We start from the raw sequence: 25,155 nt of genomic DNA, 5'->3' as shown, positions 1-25,155 counted from the left end.
GAGGACACCCAGGCTGTGAACCCCGTTTCTCCTTCACTGTTTCATCTAGGTTCATTGTGCAGAAGTTTTTCTCCCTCAGACTGTGACCTGGCAGGGAGGAAGGAGAAAAACTGAGGGAGGGTCTTGAGCTTGAGTGGAAGGGTCCCCAGCACACCCCCTTGTTTTCTTAATGTTTTAATGGTTCATTTTCTCCTGTAGTGTTAAAGTAGAAGAAAAAACTAATAAAAATTTGAAAGTAAATGTGTTAAGTCCACAAAGTTATTTAAGTAAAAATATTACTTATAACACAGTTAGAATTTATTAAAAATTTATTTCAAGTCTTTCATGAAACTAATCTCAACAGCACATTTTTCTTTGGTTGATAAAGTCAGAGTCTAATTTGCAGTACATGTATATTTTCCCTCAGATAAAAATATTTTATTAGAAGATTTTAGTTATATTTAATATATACACACTTAGCATACATACATATATATATAATATATATATATATATATACACACACACACACACTTAATAGTGGGGTCCCTTTTTATGCATACATGCATGGAATATAATTTGCTCTATTTCATCCCCAGTACTTCTATTTTGTTTTCTTCCTCTCTTTCCTTCCCCCATCCTCTACTGGTCCTCATATTATGTATTTATTGTTTTAGTAAATTGGTGATTTATGGATATGCATGAAGGTAGAATTCACTGTGGTCTATTCATATATGCACATAGCATCATTTGGCTAGTTTTCTTCCTCAGTTCCTCCCTTTCCCATCCATTCTTTCTCTTTCTCCTCTATCCCCTTTATCTACTCCACTAACCTCTCTTACACCTTCATGGCACCATACCCTTTTTATATTTTCTTATTTCTCTCTAGTTACTGCATATGAGATAAAACATTTGACCCCTGACTTTCTGAGTATGGCTTATTTCACTTAGCATGATATTCTCCAGTTTCATCCACTTAGCAGCAAATGCTGCAATTTCATTCCTTATGGCTAAGTAAACTACATTGTGTACACACCACATTTTCTTTATCTATACAGGAGTTTGATGAAATCTCAGTGTAGTTTTGGTTTGCATTTCCCTGACTGGCAAGGATGTTGAACAATTTTTCCTATATTTGTTGTCTATTTCTATTTATACTTTTGAGAAGTGTCTGTTTAGTTCTTTTTACCCATTTACTGAGTTACTAGTTTTGTTGTTATTAAGTGTTTGAGGTTCTTTATCTATTCTGGGTATTGATCCCTTGTTGGAGGAGTAGCTGGCAAAGATTTTATCCCTTTCTGAAGTTCTCCTTTTATATTCCTTTTTTCTTTGTTGTGCAAAAGCTTTATAATTTGAAACCATCCCTCTTATTGAATCTGTTTTATTTTTTAACCAGTGTGAGTCTTTTTAAGACAGTCAGCAGGAGATCCAAGATGGCGGACTAGAGGGAGGCTGCATTCCTTGTGGCTCCATAACTCTGGTTTCAAGCGGAGGATATCTGTTTCTTGGTAAGGCAGTTTTTGCTGCTTATCAATCCCCTGCTGTTTACCCCATTTGTCTGCTGTGATCACCTGCAGTCTGCCAGCATATCGACACATTTTTTGAGTGCAGATTGCTCACTGTCAGGTACCTATCATCCACCATTTGCCTGCCTCTCGCCTGTCCATCACCTGCCTTACACCTATCCATCACCCAATGCATGAGGTTCACCTTCCAATCATCAGACAACAGTCATCAAACTGATCGCCGACCACCAGTGGAGCACCAGCTGCCTGCTGTTGCCTGGAATTTCACTGTTACAATACTTGCAGGTTTGATTACATGTGGCTGCCGCCATTTTGAGACAACAGCCAGGCCCCGTAGGACCCCTGGCCGGAATGACTGAGCTGCATCTCCAGGATCCCTCAGCCTGACCGATCACTCCCTGCCTCTGGAGCCCTCACATCGACTGACTGCTCCCTGCTGCCAGGACCCCCAGACCAACTGACTGCGCCCTAGCACCAGGACCCCAGACCGACTGGTTGCAACCAGCCTCCAGGATTCCACAACCACACAAATGCAACCGACCTCCAGGACCCCTGCCTGAACAAACGCATCCTGCCTCCAGGACCTCCTGCTGACCACAGCCACACGCTGAGCTGCAGATCCCCATTTGCCAACACATTTTGAAGCCAGAGCGGCCATCTTGGATAATCCTGGAAGCCGTAGCTCCGATCTTTAGGTGGGGCAAAACCCATCCTGAGATGCCTGCTGGAGGCTTAAAGCTCATTGTCAGGTACCTCTCATGCATCAGGCTATGGAACTCTGGCAGGTTTCATTACTATATGACTGTTATACTATAGATTTTCTTTTTTTCTCCTTACTGAATAAGTTTGTTTTTCTTTACTTTTCTTGCTCCCTTTTCCTTTTGTTTACCTGTTTCCTCAGAGTCTCTTTCTCCCTTTTTTTTGCATGCTAACATCCAATTACTTTTGACTATACTCTCACCCTTTCTATTATCTAGAACTTCAGTATATTCTTTTCTTATCCCATTAACAACCACATTCTACATCCCTCTGCATCCTCATTGTCCTCCATTTGAAACTGCTGACCTTAAGGCAAATCTGTTTGTTTTACTGAAGATAATATTTGAACTCATTCTGTTTATTATGACAATTTTGTTATTGTCCTCATAGGGGCTATTTGGTCTAGGATTGCATAGTGTCTGAACTGGGCACTGCTAATATTGATCTCCCCTTAAAGAAAGGGTTTTGGAAACCTATAGGGCCACTATAAGCTTATAGGGGGAAATTTGCAATACCCCAGATCTGCACTGCTAGAGTGAAGATACATGAACAACATGAAAACAACAAGAGAAGAAAATGATCCAAACAAATCTACATTCTATATTAATAGAATCCAAAGACAGTATGTTAGAAGAGATGTCAGAAAAGGACTTCAAATTATACATGATTAAGATGATTCGTGAAGCAAAGGACGAGATAAGAGAGCAAATGCAGGCAATGAATGATAATATCAATAAGCTGAAAGAGCACCTGTAGGAAGCAAAAGACCATTTCAACAAAGTGATAGAGATTCTCAAAAAAACACCAAATGGAAATCCTTGAAATGAAGGGAAAAAAAAAAACAAATAAAAAACTCAATGGAAAGCATCACCAAAAGACTAGACCACTTGGAAGACAGAACCTCAGACAATGAAGACAAAATATTTAATCTTGAAAATAAAGTTGCCCAAATGGAGAAGATGGTAAGAAATCATGAACAGAATCTCCAAGAACTATGGGACATCATGAAAAGACCAAATATAAGAATTATTGGGATTGAGGAAGGCACAGAGATACAAACCATAAGAACGAACAACCTATTCAATGAAATAATATCAGCAAATTTCCCAAACCTGAAGAATGAAGTGGAAAATCAAATACAGGAGGCTTAGAGAACACCAAATGTGCAGAATCACAACAGGTCCACATCAAGGCACATTATAATGAAATGCCTAACATTCAAAATAAAGACAGGATTTTGAAGGCCGCGAAAGAAAAGCATTAGATTACATACAGGGGGAGAACAATACGAATAGCAGCCGACTTCTCAATTCAAACTCTAAAAGCTAGAAGGGCCTGGAACAATGTATTAAAGCTCTGAAGGAACATGGTTGCCAACCAAGAATCCTATACCCAGAAAAACTAACCTTCAGATTTGAGGATGAAATAAAATCCTTCCATGATAAACAAAAGTTAAAAGAATTTACAAATAGAAAGCCTGCACTACAGAACGTTCTCAACAAAATATTCTATAAGGACCAAATGAAAAACAACAATGTAGGTCAGCAAAGGGAGGAACTACCTTAGAGAAAAACCACTCAAAGTAGAAACCAAGCCAACTTAAAAACCAAAAATAAGCCAAATGACTGGGAATAAAAATCCTATCTCAATAATAACCCTGAACATTAATGGCCTAAACTCATCAATCAAAAGACATAGACTGGTGGAATGGATTTAAAAGAAAGACCCAACAATATGCTGCCTGCAAGAGACTCATCTCATAGAAAAAGACATCCACAGACTAAAGGTGAAAGGATGGGGAAAAACCTACCATGCACATGGACTCAGTAAAAAAGCGGGGGTTTCCAACTTTATATCAGTTAAAGTGGACTTCAAGTCAAAGTTATTCAGAAGGGATAAAGAAGGACATTTCATAATGTTTACGGGAACCATAAATCAGGAAGACATAATGATAGTAAATATTTATGGCCCAAACAATGATGCATCCCTGTACATTGAACAAATCCTCCTAAATTTTAGATATCACATAGACCACAACATAATAATTCTGGGTGACTTTAATGCAGCGCTGTCACCACTAGATAGGTCTTCCAAACAAAAACCAACCAAGGAAACCATAGAACTCAATAACACAATAATTTAGACTTTATAGACATATATAGAATATAACATGCATCAATGAGCGGATTCACTTTCTTTTCAGCAGCACATGGAACCTTCTCGAAAATAGACCATATGTTATGCCACAAAGCAGCCCTTAGGAAATGCAAAAAAATAGAGTTACTGCCTTGTGTTCTATCAGATCATAATGGACTGAGAATAGAAGTCAATGACAAAATAAAAAACAGAAATGACTCCAATACCTGGAGACTATTGAATGAAACATGGATAACAAAAAACATCAGGGAGGAGATAAAAAAAATTCTTAGAGGTCAATGAGAATGACAATACAACATATCAAAATACCTGGGACACTATGAAAGCGGTACTAAGAGGAAAATTCATTGCATGGAGCGCATTCCAGAAAAGAATGAAAAGTCAACAACTAAATGACCTAACATTAAAGCTCAAAGCCCAAGAAAAAGAAGAACAGAATAACAGCAAAAGTAGTAGAAGACAGGAAATAATTAAAATCAGAGCTGAAACCAATGAAATTGAAACGAAAGAAACAATTCAAAAAATTGACAAAACAAAAAGTTGGCTCTTTGAGAAAATAAACAAAATAGACAAACCATTAGCCACACTAACAAAGAGAACGGGAGAGAAAACTCATATTACTAAAATTTGTGATGAAAAAGGAAATATCACGACAGACATCAATGAGATGCAGAACATAATGAGAAGCTACTTTGAAAAACTGTATTCCAACAAAATAGAAACTCCCAAAGACATTGAAAAATTTCTACAGACATATGCTCCTCCCAAACCGAACCAGGAGGAGATATTCAATTTAAGGAGAGATCAATATCAAGCCATGAAGTAGAAGAAGACATTAAAAATCTCCCATCCAAGAAAAGCCCAGTGCCAGATGGATTCTCAGGCGAGTTCTACAACACCTTCAAAGAAGAACTCATTCCAATACTTCTCAAAGTATTCCAGGAAATAGAAAAGGAGTGTACCTGACTGAACTCATTCTATGAAGCTAATATCACCCTCATAACCAAACCAGGAAAAGACACATCAAGGAAAGAATATTTTAGACCAATATCCTTGATGAATATAGATGCAAAGATCCTTAACAAAATATTGGCAAACTATATCCAAAAACATATTAAGAAAATAGTGCACCACAATGAAGTGGGGTTCATCCCTGGAATGTAAGGATGGTTTAACATCCGTAAATCAATAAACGTAATCCATCATGGCAATAGACTTACGGATAAGAATCATATGGTTATTTCAACTGACACAGAAAAAGCGTTCAATAAAATACAACACCCCTTCATGCTGAAAACACTAGAACAAATATGGATAGTAGGAACATACATGAACATTGTAAAGGCTATTTATGCTAAGCCAACGGCCACATCATTCTTAATGGAGAAAAACTGAAACCATTCCCTTTAAAAATGGGAACAAGACAGGGGTGTCCTCTTTCACCACTTCTATTCAACATTGTCCTTGAAACTCTAGCCAGAGCAATTAGGCAGACTAAAGAGATTAAAGGGATACAAATAGGAAAAGAGGAACTTAAACTGTCACTATTTGCTGATGACATGATTCTATATTTAGAGATCCAAAAACCTCCTCCAGAAAACTTCTAGATCTCATCAATGAATTCAGCAAAATAGCAGGCTATAAAATCAACACACATAAATCTAAAGCAATTTTATATGCAAGCAACGAAACAGCTGAAAGGGAAATGAGGAAAACAACCCCATTTGCAATAGCCTAAAAAAAATAAAATAGTTGGGAATCAAACTAACCAAAGAGGTAAAATATCTCTACAATGAAAACTACAAAACACTGAAGAAAGAAATTAAGAAAGACCTTAGAAGATGGAAAGATCTCCCATGTTCTTGGATAGGCAGAATTAATAGTGTCAAAATGGCTGTACTACCAAAAGTGCTATACAGATTCAATGCAATTCCAATTAAAATCCCAATGACGTACCTCACAGAAATAGAGCAAGCAATCATGAAATTCATCTGGAAGAATAAGAAACCTAGAATAGCTAAAGCAATCCTTAGCAGGAAGAATGAAGCAGGGGGTATCCTAATAACAGAACTTCAACTATACCACAAAGCAATAGAAAGAAAAACGGCATGGTATTGGCACCAAAATAGACAGGTAGGTCAATGGTACAGAATAGAGGACACAGACACAAAGCCAAATAATTACAATTTTCTCATATTAGACAAAGGGGCCAAAAATATGCAATGGAGAAAAGATAACCTCTTCAACAAATGGTGCTGGGAAAACTGGAAATCCATATACAACAGAATGAAACTAAACCCCTATCTCTCACCCTGCACAAAACTCAACTCACAATGGATCAAGGACCTTGAAATCAGACCAGAGACCCTGCATCTTATAGAAGAAAAAGTAGGTCCAAATCTTCAACTTGTTGGCTTAGGATCAGACTTCCTTAACAGGACTCTCATAGCACAAGAAATAAAAGCAAGAATGAATAACTGGGATAGATTCAAACTAAATAGCATTCTCTCAGCAAAGGAAACTATCAGCAATGTGAAGAGAGAGCCTACAGAGTGGGAGAATATCTTTGCCACTCATACTTCAGATAGAGCACTAATTTCCAGAATATATAAAGAACTCAAAAAACTCTACAGAAAGAATACAAATGACCCAATCAACAAATGGGCTAAAGATATGAACAGACGTTTCACAGAAGATTTACAAGCAATCAACAAACATATGAAAAAATGTACATCATCTTCAGTAATAAGTGAAATCAAATCAAAATTACACGAGGATTCCATCTCACCCCAATTTGAATGGAATTATCAAGAATACAAGTAACAATAGGTGTTGGAGAGGATGTGGGGAAAAAGGAACACTCGTACATTGTGGGTGGGGCAAACTAGTGCAGCCACTCTGGAAAGCAGTGTGGAGATTCCTTGGAAAATTTGGAATGGACCCACCATTTGACCCAGCTATCCCACTCCTCAGCCTGTACTCAAGGGACTTAAAATCAGCATACTACAGAGATACAGCCACATCAATGTTCATAGCTGCTCAATTCACAATAGCCAGATTGTGGAACCAACCTAGATGAACTTCAACTGTTGAATGGATAAAGAAACTGTGATACATATATATATATATATATATATATATATACACACACACACACACACACACACACACACACAAACACGCACACACACACACACACACACATATATATATACACATATACATACACACACACACAATGGAATATTACTCAGCTATAAAGAATAATAAAATTATGGCATTTGCAGGCAAATGGATCAAATTGGAGAATATCATGCTAAGTGAGATAAGCCAATCTCAAAATACCACAGGAAGAATGATCTTGCTGATAAGCAGATGATGACATATAATGGGGCATGGCAGGGGGTAAGAATGGAGGAAGGGACTGTATAGAGGGAAAAGAGTGGTGGAAGGGGTGGGGGCAAAGAAAAAATAACAGAATAAATCAAACATCATTACCCTATGTAAATGTATGATTATGCAAATGGTATGCTGTTACTCCATGTACAAACAGAAACAACATGTATCCCATTTGTTTACAATAAAAATAAATTTTTAAAAATGCAAAAAAAAAAAAAAAAAAAAGAAAGCACCTGTGCCAATATGTTGGAAAATGAGGTTTCTCTGAGCTCACTCTAGGTTTTCCACTAACTTACACCTTCATTTTAGAAATTCTGTACATTGAATCTATCAATCTATAACAAATGGGACTTTATATCTTAGTTGTTTTAAAACAAGATGTATTTATTTTCATTATAAAAAACTGCAACATTTGTTGTACAATCCCTAGAACTGTAAAATAGCTATTCTTTTAACTTACAGAATTTTGAGAGAAGTATTTTAAATGTCAAAATATCATGCTGAATGTGATTGAGTATATAAGCACCAAAAATCTAAAAAGTTTACAAAAATTATTTAAACACATAAGGTGCATTTACTTATGAATTACATTCAGTTGGAGGGAAGAAGTAGTACCCAAAAAGTTATCAATAGTTATGAAATATCCAGAAGATATTCAACTTACAGAAAGATAACAAATACTGCTTATAGGTTATTTTTATACATAATAGCTAAAATTTAAATTCAAAATTTAAGTGCTGCCTTATGCTGTGAAAGGTAGTTTGATCATTAAATTTATTTATGTTCCAGTTTAAGATACTTCATACATAATAGGTATTTAATGCCCTAGAAAAATTAAAGCAAAATAAAGTATTTTAGTAAACATCTTAAGGATAAAGTTAGATATCCCATATTTTTATGTAGAACTTGGAATAAAGTCATTTTAGTTCAAATATAATTATTTGAAAAATGTTATCAGTCTACTGAGTAATTAGGACTTTTCTAAATATGCCACTGTAGCTTTGGGCAATAATTGCCATTATGAAGTTAGGTGAAGTAAATATAAAATTAATTTCTTAGTTTATAAATCCAAAGTGTCATGATACTAAACATACCCTTTTCAAACCACTTGGTGTATGCCAATAAGGAAAATATATACCTGTGTTGCCCTAAATATACTGTTTCAGCTGTCCTAAGTGACATAATTAGGTCAGGGAGGGGACTTGGCCTGGCTCCTCAGGTTTGTGGAGTCTCCACCTCCAGCTTCACTCTAACAGCTTATACAAGTTCAAGGTTTTGACATCACTAACACAAATTTCAGAAGGTGTGGTCCTGAAGACCACCTACATTTACATGTTGACTTTTGCTGTGTGCATTAAAGAATTTGTTGTGCTTTTCACATATCGGATGTATATTTTCATATCCAACATTTTATTTCTTAGTTTCTTCAGAGGGGAAAATAAAGAATAAGAGTCACATCAGGAGAAATGGACTATAAGGTGACATTGCACACACAACTAGCCAAATCTCTTTTGACTTTAAAAGATAATGTTATCACAAGGCCAGATACATACTTATATATTTATTTATAAACAAAATCCCCTTCATAAAGGCCATATTATTCTATGATCAATTTTTACAGTGACCATATATATATCAATATGTTTTTCACAATCTGATCAGTAGCCCACTGATAATGCTTTTAGAATTGATGTGTGTTATTATCATAGCAGTCTAAACATTGCACTTCTAAGGAAATGTTCAGTGATTTACCCATGAGGACTACTTACAAAGACTGCTATTTACATTAGCAACAAATAATCCTGACATCACTCACCAAGATGACTGCATGCTCTTAAAATAGTTATGGGTATTTTGTTCTTTGAGTGTCTCATTAATATTGAAAGTGCACTTCCGTTTTTTTCCTTCAGTCTTGTTTCTGGGGAATGCATCCTTCCATTTCTACAACTTGAGGCCATTCTTCATATTTATTTGTACCCTTATGTTCTTTCTGTGCACTTCAAAGGGGTTTTTTGTCTTAATGCCCTTCCCACCACAGAAGACCCGGTTGTCTCTAAATCTAAGACTAGTTATAGACGTGCTGCCTCATCATTGAGTTTCATTGCTCCATCATCACATGTCCCCATTAAGACTATTCTACCCTTTATGACCTTCAGAAACTCAATAAATGGTGCCACATCTGCTCCCCACACTTAGTGTCTAATATTTCTTCTGTTTTCCCATTTGCCAAGGCAAGTTGATCCCTCATCCAACATTGTTCTTCACACCACATGCTGCTGTGTCCAATGCTGATCTTGCAAAGAGATTTCCTAAACTTGTATCCATTTTTATTTCAAATACTTGAGAAATATCATAAAACGTCAGTAAAAACACTGCCACGGCTACCAACTTTGCAGCACCTGCTACCCTCATGTTTAGTTTTTCAGTCTTTGAAACTTTTCATTAAAGGTGCTCCCCCCACGCCCACCTTCTGGTCTCAGTATGCTCAGTACCGCCAGAGGCCAATGAGAGCCACCTCCTGCGCTGGCCTCAGCTTCCTCGGGGACTCCTCTGGCTTCCCCTCACCCGCGCCAGTGGCCAGGAGGAAGCCAGCTCGCCGGGCCTCCTGCCACGCTTCCCCCGCCGCTAACAATCTATATTTTAGTTTTTAAGATCTCTACTGTTCTGCCAAATAGTTCATTGTCCATGGATGTTAAAATGCTTTAAAATGATGATGAAGGTAGAATAAAAGGAAATGAGCTTTATAATAACAATGCATTCTCTCTCTCTCTCTCTCTCTCTCTCTCAGTACTGAGACTTGAACCCAGGACTTCACACATCCTAGGTAAGCCCTCCACCACTGAACATCCCCAATTCTTTTTTATTTTGAGACACAGTCTTGCTAGGTTGCCCAGGCTGGCCTCAATCCTCCTTCCTCAGCCTCCGTAGTAGCTTTTATAGGCGTCAGCCACCATGCCTGGCTCCTCTCCTCTTAGCATTATGTAATGATTACCTGCCACTGTCACAGCACTTTTAGGCCAGCGGGTACAAAGCAGGTGGTAGTGGATGGCCCAGGGAACTACTGCCCCCGGATTCAGGGCGGCTGCTGGTGACTAGGGCGATGGTGGGTGGCGGGTCAGGCTTGTTGGGGCTCCACCCAGCTCCAGCGTGTTTCCCTTCGGTGGGATATCATGACGGAAGGTTGGAGATTGAGAGGCTCTGAGCTAGGGACCGTCAAGACTGCTGCTCCTCACTATCTGTTGTCCCTCTGACCCTGCACCAGACAACCCTCCCCCTCTAGGCCTGCTTCCAGGCCTCGCCCCTCCAGGCCCACCTCTTCTGACCTGCCCCTCCCATCCTCCTCCAGGCCCACCTTTTCCAGGTGCATCTCTTCTGACCCCGCCTCTCCTCTAGGCCCGCCCCTTCTCTAGGCCTCCACTCCTGCTGGGCTAGGATAAGCAGGCTGTCACCTTCAGTGAGCTAATTGGCAGTATGTTTGTAATGGTACACAAAACAACTTGTATTTGTTGTATAAATATTGACATCCTACATTGAATGAAATACCTTGATTGTATTAGGCTTTGATATACTGTAAACTGAATTTAGGAAAGTCACCTCTTTCCCTTTCCTCTAGATCATGAACATTTGAAATAAAATCAGAATTTGTTAAAGGTCAGGTAACACTTAGCTGTGAGCCCTGGTGATCCCGGGTCTTTTCCAGTAGGAGCTCTCTAAGCAACAGTCCAAGCTTTTCTATGCTAATTGATTGATTTGTAATTTCCTTATTTTAGTGTCATTTTCCAATATCTGTATTTATAAGAAAATTCCCCATGTCTTCCCAGTTCCCAGTTCTGTGCAGTAGGTTCCTATTCAACTTTTAATTTTCCCTCTTTTTGGTTTTTTACAAAATTCTTAATCCTGTGAACTCTGGCTATCTTTCATCAGCAATATTTTAAAGATATACTTTTAACTTACTTTGTTTTTGATTGAGAGAATTGTCTTGTTTGAAATTTCTCCTGGTAATATTAAATGATTTTAATTAATTTCTGCTTGTTAAGATGTCTTAGGGGACTGGATGTGCAGCTCAGTGGCAAGAGCACTTGCTTAGCACATGGGAGGCCTTTGGTTGGATCCCAACCCCTGCCTACCCTACAAGATGTCTTTCATAGAACCCAAGCATCAGGAGTTCCCAGAGGTATGATTTTAAAAGATTACGTATTTACATATACACATATACACCACAGTACACTGCTTCCAAATTTCAGTCAAATAATTCTAAGCAAAATTTTCAAATCCGTTTTAGAAGATAGAAACACAATGGTGATATTTTTAATGCCAACTATTGATATTGCATACTTAACACCACTATAGATGAAATTTCTTCCAGACTCAAATCATTAAAGTATATGAGAACAGTCCTAGCTGCTTTTTGTAAGTCTAGACATTTACTAAAAGTAACCTTTTTAAACAGACATGTTTTTTCTACTTTTCAAATTTAGGAAGCATATACATGTGTCTTATTAAAGCTGTTCATCAGGAAGTTTATCTTATTCCTTTGAAGCAAGGGGATGGGCCTTCTAATGAGCATGATGCTTCATATATTTTCAGGAATAATTGTTGGAGAACTCTATTAAGTGGTCTGTCTTTGTTCAAACTATAGTTTAAAATGTACCAACATGCTTTTGAGTTCAGAAATTTGAATTTCTTCTTTCGAGATTATGTGTTTATTAGTACTTAGGGATATTTAATGTGGGAAGTGCCATGATTACATTTTATTCTAATGTCAGTGCCCCTATGTGTTTATAAGATCTCTCGTAGAATGGAGTTGAGTACATCTTATATTTGTTGGGTTTCTAGAAAAGTACATACACTTTTACCCTATTTCAAAAGGTTATCATATTTGAATTAGTAGAAGCAGAGATTAGACATATTACTATTGTGAACTGAACAAAGTACAGACTTAGTTTAATCATTTTGAGGAGGCTGACATAATGTCTTCTGCCCTGTTCTACACCTACCATGCTTGTCTATGATCAGATGTCTGGACCAGAGAATTTTTTGACACTGGACACTTAACCCAAGGTCTTGCACATGGTAGGTAAACACTTAACTACATACTTTACCAGCCCTTTTTGAAATTTTATTTTGAGGCAGGGTCTTGCTAAATTGCCCAAGGAGTCCTCAAATTTGCAATCCTCCTGCCTTAGTCTCTCAAGTGGCTGAGATTACAGATGTGTGTCAAAGTGTCTGACTTGTCCTGCAGGATTTTGGTGTTAGGATCTTATGTTTCCAACATAATCATAATTTCCTAAGATAGACTATATTCATTTTCTTGTTTCTAGTCAATAAATCCTTCTTGTTGTTTTGATAGTCTGCTTAATGTGAACATACTTTACAATGTGACACTGCTGTTCATGATAGTCTAGCTGTGCAAGCTGTGGTAGTTCATAATAGTAAGGAGTGTATTTTGATTTTGATAGTCTGAACTATGTTTCCAGTCAACATGTTTCCTAGGAGTAGTGATTATTTATTTTCTATTTGATTACACAAATAAGACACAAATTCTTTTTCTTTTTTTTTGTGGTACTAAGGGTTGAACTCAGGGTCCCCTGCATGCTGGGCAAGCACTCTTCCACTAAGCCCCATAGATCCTTTAGTTATCATTAGCATCATGACAAGGTATAGTGATAATAAAATCACTTAGAAATTTAACTAAATTTGGAGCCATTCAAGAGTTTGGGCATCCAGTTCTTTGTGGCTTCTAGAAGGTACAGTGTTTTCCTACATCACAGCAGCATCTAAGGTCACTCCTGGACAGAGCTGCCACCTGGGCTCCTCCTCACATCTCACCACTTCCTGCAGGACATCACAGAAGAAATGGATGCTGGTGTCCTTTTAAACTCTTCTGCTTGGGAGGCATCACTTATGGTGGTTGCAATTTCCACTTACCTTTTTCTTTTATTTGGCTATTTGTCCCAAACAAATATTTGATTCTATTGCTGCTAAAGGGTATGCATAGAAACAAAAAAGACAAAGATTCTTTGGGATAAAGGATCCAAATTCACAGTGAGTCAATTTATCATCGTAACTTTTTTTTTTACAAAGTCACTCTTTTGAGAAAATTTAGCCATAAATTGAAATAGTCTCCAAAATGTTATTTTTTTCTCTAAAGTGATCAGGTTTTTAGAAGACTCAGGACCTAGTGACAGCATAAAAAAATAATGTTTGCACATATGTTATTACTTCAACATAAAACATGTAAAACAGGCACATATCTTGAATAAAATATTTGAATTATTTAATTTTGATTCAAAATTAATTTTGTGTTCATAATAAAATATAGAACTGAGTGTGAGCTACCTGTAATTAACTGTATAGATAATTAAACAAGTAGATGTTTGAAAAAATATAACCATGTCTTAAGATTTTATTTGAGAGTAATTTTAGTTTTATGCAAAAATTGCAAAGAAAATGCAGAGATTTCCCATGTAGCCTCCACCTGGTTTTTCCCTTGTTATGACTAATGTGTACTAACTCAGATGTATTAACATCTTAGATGATTTGTCATGAGCAAATACTGGTATGCTACTGCTAACTGAAGTCATCTTTCCTTTGGATTTTCAGTTCTGCCACTTCCTGTTCCTGGACTCCATCCAGGACCCCACATAACATCATGTCTCCATAATTCCTCTAAGACTGACAATTTCTGAGGTTCCTTGTTCCAGTGACCTTGACGGTGTTGAGGAAGATCATTCTCCATTGTGGTTCCCTTGTTTTTCTCATATTTGGACTGGGATTGTGGGTCTGGAGGAAGCAGGTCACGGAGGTAGAGAGATGACCTGTTATCTCATGCCCTCAAGATGAATGTCATTTCAGTTCTGACTGCTTAACTGACTGAGGCAGTGCCTTTCAGGTTTCTCACTGTGAAGTCACTGTTCTCTGCACAACCACATTGTCTGTGTTTCCTGGAGGAAGTCACTATGCAGTGCCCACACTTATGGAGCAGGCAGTTAGCTCCACCTCCTTGGTGAATAGTGTCTGCCTCAATCATCTGGAATTCTTCTGCACAAGAGGTTTCTGGACAACCCCATTTGTTTATGTGTTCAGTCTAGTCTGGCCATCTGGATAGTTACTTTAAGTTGTTTGTTATCCAATTCTATAGTATTTTATTGCTCAATTTGGTCCTGCTTTAGCCATTGGGAGTTCTTTCCATTGGGAGTTCTTTTCATTGTGTCCTGTTATCTTTTAACATAATTTTTGTTTTTGACCCAATTTCCTTTCTTTCTGATACTTGAAGATTACACTGACTCATATATTTACTGCCTCAGTCCCAATATTGCCACTTCTTCAAAGAGCCCTGGCCCCTTTTATTAGAAAGTGATATTAAAGTCTTCCATCTGGCAGCTGAATGTGCTCATTGCATGTTGACCTTCACAACTGACAATGCAAAGAAGTGTCTGTGTGTTATAATCTATACCCCTCTGTTAAGGTTTGGGTGTGGGGTTTCCCCTAGAACTCATGTGAGAGACAATGCAAGAAGTTTCAGAGGAGAAATTATTGGGTTCTAAGAGTCTTAATCCAATCAGTGAATTACTCCCCTGATAGGGGTTAACTGAGTGGTGACTGAGTGGTGGGGTGTGATTGGAGGAGGTGGGACTTGGGGACATGACTTTGGGGTACATATTTTGTATCTGGAGAGTAGAAACTCTCTCTGCTTCCTGATCAACATGTGAGCTGTTTCCCTCTGTCACACTCTTCTGCCATGAAGTTCTGCCTCACCTCCAGCCCCAAGGAATGGAGGAGGCCTCCTATGGACTAAGACCTCTGAAACTGTGAGCCCTCTAATAAGCCTTTCTTCCTCTACAGTTGTTGTGGTTCAGTCTTTTAGTCACAGCATCAGAAAAGCTGACTTACTGCCCCCCCCCCATTATAAGTATGTTTATATGGAACTATTTGTGTTTTTAGTAAGACAAACATGAGTTTATACTGATCTGCAGTCAGTGGATTCTGATCCCTTATTACAGAAATCATTCTTCCCCCCCTTGCTTATCTGCAACTTCTTATCCCAGCAGTGAGAAACCTGGGTCCTAACTTCTGCCATGTAATTAGTTCATTGGTTATGAGCAATTGATTCATTATTGTTCCAGATTACAGGTTGCAGCATAAAAAAAGCACACATTTGTTTTCTATACTCAGATCCTGGTGCAGAGCTCCTAAAACCTTCATATTTTCCAAATAATAAGGGTATTAAAATCATCTTTTTTCCTGACATTTGTCCTTTGACCTTGATTCCTTACACAGAGATCCTAAATCCTCCAGAATCTTCTGGGTGGCAGGAGTGTCTTTTGCTCCAGCAAGGAATCTTGGCAGGCTCTAGGGCAGCTTCAGGTTGTAGGATGGTCATGAGAAAGACCAAGCAATGATTAAAAGCTTGGAACTTTCATTTCCCACACCTCATTCTTTGGGGAAAGAAGCTGGAGATTGAATTAAAAATCCATCGTACCTACATGATTTCATCCATTTCTCCACCAGAGTCTCTAATAAAAGTGAGTTTCTGAGTTGCTGAAGACCTGCATGCACAGGAAGGGTAGTGTGTCCCAACTCCATGTGGATAGAGGTTCCTGCACTAGGGACCCTTCTGAACCTCATCCTGTGCACCTCCTCCCTGACTGTGTCTTTTTTAGAATGCCATAAAAGCTGGGCCATACAGTGTGTAGCCTCTTCAACCTGGCTTATTTCACTTAGCAGCATGCCAGCTAGGATTCTTCTGTGTCTCTGTGTAGGTTAGTGGTTCATTCCTTTAATTCTGTGTTGATCGTGCATTCAGCTATGGAAGGACATTCTGATTTTTTATCTCATCAGCATCAGCAGAGCTTCTGTGCATAATTACATACTGTTTTTTTTTTTTTTTTGGATGTGATTTTTCAAAGTACTTGTTTAGATGCAGAGAATTTATAGGCATATTTTTGGTTCATAGATTAGACTTCTTTGCTTTGGAAAGAACTGGCACACTCTCCTCGAAAGTGGCTGTGCCATGTCTTCTCCCAGGAATGCCTGAGAGTGCTGGTGTCCCATATCCTGCAGCTGCTGGTGCCATTTCTAGAGTGTGGCAGTTCAAATAGCTGTGCCATGCTACCTCAGTAGTGTTTTAATTTGTGAGTTCCTAATGATATGTAACACTGAGCATTATTTTGTATAACTCTTTGCCATCTTTTTATTTTATTTGGTCAAGTTCAGATTTTGTTCAGATTTTTACCAATTTTATCTGGGTTTTTAGTTGTTGGCTTTAACAATTCTCTGTATATTTTGAATAAAAATTTCATTTCAGAAATGTGTTTTGTAAATAATGTATATGTATGTGACTTCTCTATTTGTTCTCTTTCTCATGGAGCATAAAATTTTATTTTTTGTTTGTAGTGCTAGAAATTTAACCCAGGTCCTCACGCATGCTAGGCAAATGTTCTACCACTGAGCTGCAACCCATCCCGTTTAAAATCTTCCAGTCTGTCCTCAAATTTACAATCCTTGTGCCTCAGCCTTTTGAGCAATTGGGATTTTAGGCATATAAAACCATACTTGATAAAAATTTAATTTTATAAAGTCCATGTTATCAATATTTTTCTTCAGTCCACTGGATTTTGGTACTGTGAGTTAACTCATTACCAAGGGCTGGGAATGTAGGTCCATATTAGAGAGCTTGTCTAGCATATGTGCAGACCCGTATTAGATTCCCCCAGTACCAGAATACACACACACATCCTCATCCCTAAGTCTAAGATTACATAGGTTCTCTTCTATTTCCTGCTAGAAATTTTATAGTTTTCTCAAATTTTATTTATGGACTATTGTGAATCAATTTTTACAGGATTTTCAGTTTGTGTATATATTAAATTCATTCAATATAGTTTTCAAAAGCTTGTTCAATCACCCCTAATTGAAAAATCATGGGATGCATTTTATTTCAGTTTGAATTTCCAAAATCATGACCTTGAATAAACTAAATAGAGTACTGAATTTTGTCCATTTCTCAGGAGTGCCAGGAGGGGATTCACAGGCACCTCTGAACTGTAACATCCTGTGCTAAGATCCAGCGGCTATTCGCGGGTACACACAACCTCCTCGGACCTGGCCATGTAATAATATGGATATGGTGGTGACATAATGCCAATGTGTTATCCATATGCAGCCTTTAATGCTAATGCATTATCCATAGTCACCTTTGTTACTAATGCGTCCACATGTGGCCTCTGATACTAGTACAGTGTCCATAGTATGGCCTTGAACACTAATACAACAGCTGTCATATGCTCTTTAATGTTAATACAATGTCTGCATTATGGCTTGGAATACTAATATATCTATACTTTAGTATCTAGCACTAACTTAATATCTGCCTTTTGGCATTTAATATTAATATTGATCCTGTCAATATAATATAATATACATATATTTGCATCTAACACAAATATGAGCTACATTGAACCTGTGGCCTCTAATACTAATATGCCTGAATTTTTGAAATTAATATTAATGTAATGTCCACACTGTGGCCTCAAATGATACTAAGATAATATTCACAATATGCCATCTAACATTATACTTTTACCTCTAGTAAAATAATACCTATAATGTGGTCTCTGATACTAATATTATAACTACTTTGTGACTTTAAAGTAAGTATAATAACCACATTGTGGCCTGTAACACTAATATCATAGCTGCCCTGTGACATTTCATACTAATATGATATTCATACTCAGGCATCTAAGACTAATTAATATAAGAGCTACTTTCTAAACTTTCATGCCAATATTATATCCATACTGTAGCATCTGAAAATCTTTCATATTAAAATATTTATACTATAGCATAGATTTCCTGAGGTCTTTCATATTAATATATTCATACTATGGCATTTAAAACTAATAAAATAGCTGCCCTGTGACCTTTAATATTATTCATACTCTAGTGTCTAAACTTAACACAATAGCTTCCCTTTGGCCTTTCATACTAATGATATCCATATTATAACATCTAAAAACTAATATATTAGTTATACTGACATGATATACATATTATAACATGGAAAATGGCATCTAAGACTAATAGCTGCTCTGTGGCCTTTCACACTAATATGATATCCATACTATAGCATCTAATGCTAATACAATATTTACCCAGTGGATTTTAGTACTAATATAATCTCCACAGTAGAGCATCTAAACACAATATAATAGCTGCCTTATGGCCTTTCATAGTAATATGATATCTATACAATCTAAAACTAATGTAATAGCTGAATTTTGGTCTTTAGTACTAATATGATATGCATTATATAGCATTTTAAACTATCCTAACAGCTGCTCTGTGGCCTTTATACTAACATATCTATACTATAAAATATAAATTCAATATAATACCTGACTTTGGTATTTAATATTAATATAATATTTATTAGTGTAGCATCTCGAACTAATAAAATAGCTGCCATGTAGTCTATAATGAGCCTATGGTATCTATTCCAGAGTATCTAAAACTAGTGTAATAGCTTCCCTGTGGTCTTTAACATTAACATAATATTACTACTGTGTCCTCTGAAACTAATGTAATAGCTGTTTGGTGACCTTTTAATACCAATACTGTGTCCAAACCATAGCATCAAAAACTGATATGTTTACAAACTAACATCATGAGATCATCAACAGAGGGAGAAGTGGGTCAAAATGACTTACCTAGGTACAAACTAAAGAATGGTTACAAACATCCACACAATCACTGTTCACATGGTACATTGTTTAGGAGCAATAGGAATCAAAAGAGAGCAATTTTTCTTTACATAGGAATTGTCATTTTGTATTGTTAAACATGTCATGCTAAGCCACTGATGATGGGCACAGGGGTGGGGTGTTCCCATGGGAGAAGCTTATTTTCCACATAACATGGAGTCTCAGAGCAAAATGGAGTCTGTTTAGTCAATTCCCTTATAGTCTGGCCTGTAACATTCTCATGGTACCAAATTTATTAGCCCATCACAGTTACAGCTCTCATAATCTTACCAGTTCACCTATTAACATTCTTTCATTGCCTAACACATAAGCTTTTCATAGGATACACCATATCTGAACTATAATCTTAAGTATCTATGCGTCTGTGTTTGTGTCTAAAAGACTCAGTAAATTCATTGAGAACCAGAACTGGTGATTATTACCTGATTTCTCCCAATAATTTCTACTGGTAAAATTAAGTGGAAGTTTCATATCATTGCCCTGATTTTTTTCAAACTGCATTCACAACTCAAACCTGTATTGTGGTGCTCACATCCTTCAGGCTGACTGTGAGCACATAGGTAAACAATTAGAGGCTGAGTTACAATCCCAGCTGTATCACTGATTAGTCATGAAGTCTCAGAAACAGCAGTTAACCTATCAGTTTTTCTGACTTCATCTGCACAATGGAAGAAAGTAGATAAGTACCTATTTGATGGGTGACCCAGGGTGCTGACAAATTTGGCATGCTTTAAAATTAAATAGGCTATTGTATAAATATTAACACAATCACGTACAGGGTAGGACTGAAGGTATGCAGAACACATTTGAATTTGGGTGCACCCTTAATTACTGTAACATCTGCCACACTGTGCAAAAACTACTGAAGGAGATATACCTGAACAGGAAATTCACCTATGAGGAAATGCAAGCAGATTACAGAATAGGATATTGGAAAGACAGGAAAACAAATCATTTCTTAATAAGTTATCAGCTCTTTATCAATTTAGTGTCTTTAATAAAAAGTTTCTCCACAAGAGTTAAATGTTATTACTTAGTATTACTTAGATCTTTAATGATGGAATGTGGTCTTCCTCAAATCATATGAAGATGTACTTCTGTATTAAAGAATATTTGAAATCAAGAGATTATATTTAATATCCTTATTTCTATATTTTCTATTTATGGAAGAATTTCTTTTGCTTAAAAACTTCTTAATTTCTAAGAACAGAATTACTTTATATTAGGTAGAGGGGAGTGAAGGGAGGGGAAGGGATATGGGGGTAGGAAGGATAGTAGCATGAAACAGACATTATTACCTCATGTACATGCATGACTGCATAACCAATGTGGTCCTGCAATATGTACAATCGGAAAAATGAGAAACTATACTCCATTTATGTATGATCTATTAAAATGTATAAGTGCATTCTACTGTCATATAAACAAATTAGAACAAATAAAAAAAATTAAAAATTAAAAAAAAAAACTGATATAGCTGCCCTGTGGCCTTTCACACTAATACAATATGCATACTGTGGCCTCTAAAACTAGCGTAATAGCTTCCATGTGGTCTTCAATACTAATATGAGATGCACTATGGTACCTAAAATATTATAATAGATGCCCTATAGTCTTTAATACTAATGATATCCATTCTGTAAAATCTAAAACTAGCACAATAAGTGTTCTATGGTCTTTAATATTAAAGATATCAAAGATGTCCATTCTGTGCCATTCAAAGCTCATATACTCGTGGTCCTATGGCTTAAAAGTTATTATAATATCTAGTCTGTAGCATCTAAAATTAATATAATAGCTGCTTTATGGCCTTTATATTAATAAGATATCCATACTACAGCATCCAATACTAATATAATAGATGCCTTGTGTTTTTTAATAGTAATATTACATGCATAATATACCATTTCAATCTAATATGATAACTGCCCTGTGGACTTTTACATTAATGTAATATACATACTGTCTCATCTCGTCTAATCTAATAGATGCCCTGTGTTCTTCACTATGAATGTAATATATATAATATATATATGTATATATATTATCTTAAACCAATATATGTCCTTTGCCTTTATACTAATATGATGTCCATATGGTAGCATCTAATATGAATATAGTAGCTACCCTGAAGCCTTTAATACTAATATGATATCCATAATATAGCCTTTAAAACTAAACTGATACAATAGCTTACCAATGGCCTTTAATATTGATGTAATAGTTATACTATAGAATCTTATACTAATATATTAGCTGCCTGTGACCTTTTATGTTAGCATCTCAAGCTAACATAATAGATGCCCTGTGTTCTTTAATATTAATGTAATATCCATATGATAGCATGTCTAATATAAAAGATGCCTTGTGGCCTTAAATATTAATATAATATCTATAACATAGCATCTTAAATTAATACCACACACGTCCTTCCTGTGTTCTTGGTACTAATATTATATCTATACAATAGGATCTAAAACTAGTATAATAGATACCTTGTGATCTTTAATACTAATATACTGTCCCTTCTATAGCCTCTAAACATATATAATAGCTGCCTGTGGCCTTTAATATTAGTATGATAAATATATTGTGTACTTTAATACAATACCTTTCCTGTGGTCTTTGATACTGATGTAATATCTATAATATAGCACCTAAAATTAATATAATAGCTACCTCATGGCTGTTAATATAACCTCCATGCCAAATAATCCAAAAGTAATATAACAGCTGTCTTATAGCCTTTTGTAGTAAAATTAAATACATACTATAGCATCTCAAGCACATAGAAGAGCTGTCCTATGCCCGTTAATGGTAATATCTATATCATAGCATCTTAAACTAATATAATGTATGTCCTTGGACTTTAATATTAATGTAATATTCATACTATAACATCTAAACCTAATATAAAATGTGATCTGAGTCTTTATTTAATGTATAGTCATACTAAAGCTTAAACTAATGTGTGTCCCACAACTTTTAATACTAATATGATATCCATAATATAGCATCCAATACTAATATGATAGCTGCCCTTCAGGCTTTAGTATTAATATAACATGTATACTACACAGGGTGAAAGTAATATAATAACTGTCCTGTCTTTAATGCTAATGTAATATTTATACTATACCTTGTAAAACTAATGTAATAACTTCCCTGTGCCCCTTTAATATTAATGTAATATTCATATAATAACATTTAAAACTAATATGATAACTGCCCTATAGACTTAATGTTAATAAAATATCCATTCTGTGTTCTCTAAATCTAATATAACAACTTCCCTGTGGCCTTTATTATCCATCTGATATCCATACTACAGCATGAAAAACTATAAAATTGCTACTTTGCCCCTTTAATATTAATATGATTTACATATTTTAGCACAAAAACCTGATTAAGAGCCAATCTGAGGCCTTTAATACTAATATGATATCCATACTATACTTCTAAAACTAATATAATAATGAGTCTGTGTCCCTTAAAATTAATGTTATCCCTACTGTGTCCTCTAAAACTAGGTGTAATAGTTTGCCTGTGCCCTTTATTAGTAATATTATAAACATCTTATAGCAAATTAAAAGAGTAGATGCCTGCAGCCTCTTAAATTAATATAATATCCATACTATTGCTTCTAAAACTGATACAATAACTACCCTGTAGCCTCTATTACTGATATAATATCCATACTATAGCACGGAAAACTGATAAATCAGATCTCTGTGGCCTTTAATATTAACATGCAAATTGCCACATCTAATACTAATAAAACAGCTGTGTTATAGCCTTTAATACTAAAATTATGTCCTTACTATAGCATCTAAAATAAATACAATAGCTGTCCTGCAGCCTTCAATATTGATGTAATATCCATACAATAGCATCTTAAGTTAACATAGTGTATAAACTGTGGCCTTTAATACTAATATGGTAGTCATACATTAGCACCTAAAACTGATTAAACAGCTGCCTTTGACCTTTAACATCCATGGAATAGATATTATGTATCAATTACAATGTAATTTTCATTATGTAATTACCTAATATTTGCATTATGTAATTAATTAATTGTATAATATAAATGCAATATTTATACCCTGCTATCATACTTTGCTATCTAAATTTAATGTAACAGCTGACATGTGACCTTTCAAACTAATATTTTATCCAGCTGACATCTGGCTTTTGAGTAAAAGTAATATTGATACAATAACATCTTAACCTAATGTAATAGTTGAATTGGCATTTAGTAACATTTAAACATGTATAGTGCAGAATCTTCTATGAATATTTTAGCTGCCCTATGACCTTTAATCTTAATGTAAAATCCATGTATAGTATTTGATCTGATGAAATATCTGCCCTGTAGCCTTAAACATTAAAGTAATACAATTACTATTAAACTAATATAACTGTCATGAATTTAAATGTTAATATTGTATTCATATTGTGGCTTCATAAACTAATATAATAGCTGCATGTGATCTTTAATATTGGTGTAATATTTATACTATATGCTGTTCTTTTTTTTTTTTTTTTTTTTTTTTCCTGGGATTGAAACCACTGAGCCACATCCTGAGTTCTTTTTTATTTTATTTTTTTGAGATAGGGTCTCACTAAGGCTAACTTTGAACTTTTGATCCTCCTGCCTCAGCCTCTCTAACCACTAGGGTTACAGGTGTGTGCCACTGTGCCTGACTAAACTATATGCTTTTAAAACTAATATGAGTTGCCCTGTGACATTTAATACTAATATAATTTATAAACTATACCATATAATAGTGATGATAGTTGCCCCATGGCCTTTAATAGTAATATGATATTCATACCATAGTATCTAGAACTAATAGCTGCATTGTGGCCTTTTAATACTATATAATATCCATACAAAAACTGATAAAATGGCTGCCCTGTGGCTTTTATAACCAATGTAATATCTATAATGTAGCCTCTCAAGTTAATAGCTACCCTGTGGCATTTAATATTAATATATTCAAACTGTGACTTCTGATACTAATATTATAGCTCTTCTGTGGTCTTTAATACTAATAACACATCAAAACTGTGTCCCCATAACATGAAATAGTAGCTGCCCCGTGGTCTTTAAATACCATGTGATAGCTGTACTATAGCCATACTACATAGTCTCCACACTATAGCAATTAAAGTTGATATAACATCTTGCCTATGGCATTAATTATTAACATGATACCCATATTGTAATGTATAAAACTCACAAAACACCTGCCCTGTGGCTGTTAGTACTAATAGATATCCATATTATAACAGTGAATACTAACAAAATATCAGCTCTCTTCCCTCAGTACTATACAATATCCATAGTTTAGGACCTAAAACTAGTATAATAACTGCTCTGTGGTCTTTACTATTAATATGATAACTATTTTGTGTCCTCAAAAACTAACATAATAGTTGCTCTGTGTCCTTTGATATTCATGTAATGTCCATAATGTAGTATCTAAAAATGATAAAATTTCTCCCTGGACCATTAATCCTTACATGATATACATGCTATAGCATCTACAATGAATAAAATAGCA

At 35.8% G+C, this 25,155-nt stretch overlaps 1 pseudogene across 1 annotated transcript; it reads right to left on the bottom strand.

Moving 5' to 3' along the window:
* Positions 1-9,726: 9,726 nt before the first annotated feature.
* LOC306649186 (protein FAM3C-like) lies at positions 9,727-10,568 on the bottom strand (annotated as a pseudogene). Its single transcript has one exon. The product of its transcript is annotated as a protein FAM3C-like (transcript).
* Positions 10,569-25,155: the final 14,587 nt, after the last annotated feature.

Source organism: Sciurus vulgaris (genome assembly GCF_902686455.1).
Source record: "Sciurus vulgaris genome assembly, chromosome: 17".
Lineage (NCBI taxonomy): Eukaryota > Metazoa > Chordata > Mammalia > Rodentia > Sciuridae > Sciurus > Sciurus vulgaris.
The sequence above is the reverse complement of the archived record's forward strand: the minus strand, read 5'-3'. Positions and strand labels throughout refer to the sequence as shown.